Raw genomic sequence first — 5,701 nt, forward strand, 5'->3', positions numbered from 1 at the left:
TACCTCTGTATACAAATGCACATAGCTACACAAACAGTCACACTGCCAGGCCAACCCCCAGCTTCCTCTGCCATGCCAGAGTGCATGTAGACCGAGACCAAAGTCAGCATGCATCTTAAATGCCCATTAAAAACCTCAGACCTCCTGTATAAATGCTGTATTCCGCTGATGTCGTAGTTAGGATCAAGATTTACCGCCACCTTTAAGGCAGTGTGGTGCAGCTGTTGCGCCGACATCCCCACCATATTCGTGCTCTTTACAGAGAGTAAACATTAAGAGAGTATGCCACCTGTCATAGCCCCCTAATGTACCTTAGCCCCCTGCTGTGCAGACGTCTCACTCCAACACAAAAGCCAGTGTTTTCCCTGAGCATGCGAGCACAGGTGGCTGGAGGAGGCAAGGTCGAGTTACAGCAGCAGCTCCCACAATTCAAACCATCAAGGAGCCAAGGCAGACAGACTAAGCCAGACTGAATGTACCGAGGACAATAAATACAGTACGGCAAGCAATAATGGCACATAAAGTAATCCCTGTTGTTAAATCACAGCTACTTGTTAGTCTGGTAGACCAAAAAAACAAAGACTTCCCTCAACAACTTGACATTAAGATTGAGATTCTTTATTTGTCAATGTACTGTTTAAACTATTGTAGCGTATACAATGCTACAAGAGTTTAAACAGTACATACAGTCAAAAAGATTTAATATGAAACATTAAATATAGAATTAATCACCATTAACTGCCTGTCCTCTATCTAAAATACTGGTTGACGAATAACAATGACAAACTTTAACTTATTTAACTTGTCTTTTGAAGAAATTGCATCCTATGCCTTAGAGATTGGACAGCAGTCAATACTTACAAACACAAATATACTCGTAAACCCAAGACTGAATCCTAATGCTAAAAATCCACCACAAAAACCAGGACTTACCTTCTTTTGCTCTCTGCCCTTAAAGTCCAACAACACATGTGGGTGTTTCTGGCTCTGTGGACTCTGAGGAGCTGGCAGCTGGCTGTCTAACCAGAGGTGAGGACCAGCCCCCAAGTCCCAGAGGAACCTGACATGTTACATCAAATGCACGGTTTTGTTGGCTGACGAGAATCACAATATTAAGATTAGCCAGGCAGAGAGTTTCCCAGCTCCACCCCCCACCACCCCCCACCCCCTCTCCCAGGCATCCCAATTCCTCAGCGGGGCGTAACCCATTCGTTTTATCTGCACCCATCTCCCTCCTGTGTGTACACTGTGAGGGGAACGCACAGGAACTGGTCTGGCATGTTAACAACGTCTAGATAAGTATACTCTACCTGTGCTTTCCGATGCCCGTCTTTCATGCCATACTTTTAATTTTTGTTTTTGTGATATTATTGTGTATGTTTCCTTAAATCAGACACTCCTTTTGTCACATCTCTCACCCACTTAAAAGGCTCTGATCATATGTAAACCCCGGGAAACCTCTAATCTAAAGTGTTTAAAATAAAGGGTTAAAGGTGAATGTCCCAATGAAGAGATCAACAGCACTGCCGACCTGCTGATCTAAAGAGATAATGCAGCCAGAGTGCAAACTGCCTCCAGTCCTTTTGATGGCAACAGATGTCATCCTGCATTGTTATATGGATTACTTGAGCCACTCAGCAAACACCTCCAGGTGTGCATTCCACACCAGGAAGGAAAAAGGTGGAAGCCACTCCCCTGATTCAATAAAAAGTGCTGCCTAGCCTGAGCGAGAGGCTAGGCTGATGGAACTGGGTTAAGAGCTAATGCAGTCTCAAAAGTAGCTTCTTTACTCTATAAACTGAATCTATACCCTTTATATGTACCCTTTGTGTAGTGCAAGATATACGTCAAGATAGTTTATGTGCTCTTAGAAGAAGGCAAGTATGACGAATGTCTAATCTTTGGTCTGAACTCTACACCTGGTCTCCACAGAGTCTTTAATCTTTGGAGGAAGACGCAGAAATTAGAGGCCGTGCTACCACTTCCCTTAGAAAACCTGCAAATAGGGAGTGAAAAATATTCGCCACAACTAAATCACTAGGAGTCCAGTCCATCTGTATGGAGGCCCAAAACTGCCAAAGTAAATTACTAAATAAATAAAGCGTTGTCTCTAGCAACCGTGGCAGTAGATTGACTTGAAATGACAACATTTTGACTTAATTCTCAAAATGAACAAGTTTTTTTTCTTAATGTGTCGCTAACACTCCTTCAAAACAATAATGAAACCGTCTATACAGGAAAACCTTCTATATAAATTTCCCATGTTTTGAATTAGAATTTACATCTTTATATCTATTTATCTATTTCCCTAAATGTACTTTTTCCCTGTATGTTTGTTTTTGCATTTCTTTTTGTTATCAACGAGGCCTAACATATAAACTGTGTCACCAGGATCATGGCAGAAATGTCTGGAAATTGTCAAAGAAATGAGGCACTTACATAATCTACTGAAAATAATACTCCATCACTGGTATTTTAATATTATTATGTATGCGTAATAGCATATTAACATATTTATTGACTTCTTTATATATGTATATCTATCTATATCTATCTATAGATAGAGATATATATATCTATATATATATATATAGATATATAGATAGATAGATATATAGATAGATAGATATATATAGAGATAGATATATATATATAGAGATAGATATATATAGATATATCTAGATATAGATTATATATATATATATATATATATATCTATATATATATATATATATATATATATATATATATATATATATATATATATATATATATATATCTATATCTATATATATCTATATCTATATATCTATATATATATAGATATAGATATATATATATAGATAGAGATATATATATATATATCTCTATCTATCTATATATATATAAACACCCAGCACGCCCCTGCGGGCGGTTTATCCTTCAAGCTCGGGTCCTCTACCAGAGGCCTGGGAGCTTGAGGGTCCTGCGCAGTATCTTAGCTGTTCCCAGGACTGCGCTCTTCTGGACAGAGATCTCCGATGTTATTCCCGGGATCTGCTGGAGCCACTCGCCTAGCTTGGGAGTCACCGCACCTAGTGCTCCGATTACCACGGGGACCACCGTTACCTTCACCCTCCACATCCTCTCGAGCTCTTCTCTGAGCCCTTGGTATTTCTCCAGCTTCTCGTGTTCCTTCTTCCTGATATTGCTGTCATTCGGAACCGCTACATCGATCACTACGGCCGTCTTCTTCTGTTTCCTGACGAAAAGTGGGCTACTGGAACAAGAAGGCATCGGTGGGCAAGGGATGAAAACAGGGCGTTGTTGGAATGCTACTACGCAAGTAACCCCGGCGGAAGGGGCTACATGAATAGGATGAGGGACCTATGGATTCTTCGATACCCAACATCCACAATGACAGCGAAACAACTAGTAGCTCAGTGTTCCAACATTCGAAAGAAGGGACTGCTCTCACAGCTAGAGATTGACGAGGTACAACACAAATGCTACGGCAAGGAGGAGTCAGGACGCCAGGTCAGGGGGGAGATATCATCACCCCCACCCGAGATTGGGTACATAGCCCCAAGTGCGATAGGAGAAGGATCGTTGAGTGCGAGAGGAACTGACCTGAAAAATAGGATCATGGCCAAGCTTGAAACCTGGATCCCCCGTAGCCGGTTACCACGTGAAGTACCCTCAGAAGGTCTGCTAGATGATGTTAATGCAGCACTACGGGCAATACCTACAACCACGATTACCGACACTAACAAGCTGATCTACAATACGGCAGCAGTGATCAGTGAGATGCTTGGCTACAAGTTGAACAGCCACAAGGGGCAGTACCCTCCATGGAGAAGGAGGCTAGAGGGCAAGATCAAAGTAGCACGGAGGGAGGTTAGCCAACTAACAGAGTTGCAGAAAGGTGCGACAAATAAGGTGCCTAAGAAATACAGCAAGCTGTCCATACCTGAGGCCTTGGAAACTGCCAAGCAAAGACTCACAGCCTTGGCCAGCCGCTTGAGGAGGTACACCAGAGAGATAGAAGGCAGGAGAATAAACCAGCTGTTCTCCACAGAACCAGCAAAGGTGTACTCTCAGTGGCAAGGGAACAATAAGAGAACAGCACCACCAAGGCTGGAGACGGAGCAATACTGGAAGAGCATATGGGAGAAGGATGCAACCCATAACGGCAATGCTCAGTGGCTAGAGGATCTGAGGGCAGACCACAGCGACCTCCCTGAACAGGGTCCAGTAACCATCACAGTGGCAGATATCCAAGAAAGGGTCTCCAGTATGAAGAGTTGGACAGCACCAGGGCCCGACATGGTTCACGCCTACTGGCTGAAGAAGCTGACTGCACTCCACGAGCGTCTGGCAGCACAAATGAACCAGCTGCTAGTTAACGAGAGACACCCGGAATGGCTAACCGAAGGTCGTACGGTCCTGATCCCCAAGGACCCCAAGAAGGGAGCGGTCCCCTCCAACTACCGACCGACCAATAACCTGCCTCAGTACTACATGGAAGCTCCTGTCAGGCATCATATCGGCTAAGATGAACAGGCACATGGGTCAATACATGAGCGGGACACAGAAAGGAATTGGCAAGAATACCAGAGGTGCAAAACACCAGCTACTGGTAGACAGAACAATCAGCCGAGACTGCAAGACCAGACTGACCAACCTGTGCACTGCCTGGATTGATTACAAGAAGGCCTATGACTCAATGCCCCACAGCTGGATACTGGAATGCCTAGAATTGTACAAGATCAATGGGACCCTAAGAGCCTTCATCAGGAACTCAATGGGGATGTGGCGTACAACACTAGAGGCCAACTCCAAGCCCATAGCACAAGTTACCATCAAGTGCGGGATCTACCAAGGAGATGCTCTGTCCCCACTGCTGTTCTGCATAGGCCTGAACCCCCTCAGTGAGATCATTAACAAGACTGGCTACGGATACCGACTACGGAACGGAGCAGTTGTCAGCCACCTCCTGTACATGGATGACATCAAGCTGTATGCCAAGAGTGAACGAGACATCGATTCACTGATCCACACTACCAGGCTATACAGCAATGACATTGGAATGTCGTTCGGACTGGAGAAGTGTAGTCGGATGGTAACAAAGAGAGGGAAGGTAGTCAGAACTGAGGGGATTGAACTACCAGAAGGCAACATTGCAGACATAGAGGACAGTTACAAGTACCTGGGGATCCCGCAGGCAAATGGGAACCATGAAGAGGCCGCTAGAAAGGCTGCAACCACCAAGTACCTGCAGAGGGTCAGGCAAGTCCTGAGGAGTCAGCTGAATGGTAAGAACAAGATCCGGGCCATCAACACATACGCCCTGCCCGTGATCAGGTACCCTGCTGGGGTAATAGGCTGGCCAAAGGAGGAGATAGAAGCCACTGACATAAAGACAAGAAAGCTCCTGACCATGCATGGAGGGTTTCACCCCAAGTCCAGCACCCTGAGGCTGTACGCTAAGCGGAAGGAAGGGGGCCGGGGACTGGTGAGTGTCAGCACCACAGTCCAGGATGAGACAAGGAACATCCAAGAATACATTGGGAAGATGGCCCCAACTGACCGAGTGCTCAGTGAATACCTCAGGCAGCAGAAACCCAAGAAAGAGGAGGGAGACGAGGAACCATCATGGAAGGACAGGCCCCTGCACGGTATGTACCACCGGCAGATAGAGGAGGTGGCTGATATCCAGAAA

The sequence above is a fragment of the Rhamphochromis sp. 'chilingali' genome (assembly GCF_963969265.1).
Source record: "Rhamphochromis sp. 'chilingali' genome assembly, chromosome: 11".
Taxonomy (NCBI): domain Eukaryota; kingdom Metazoa; phylum Chordata; class Actinopteri; order Cichliformes; family Cichlidae; genus Rhamphochromis; species Rhamphochromis sp. 'chilingali'.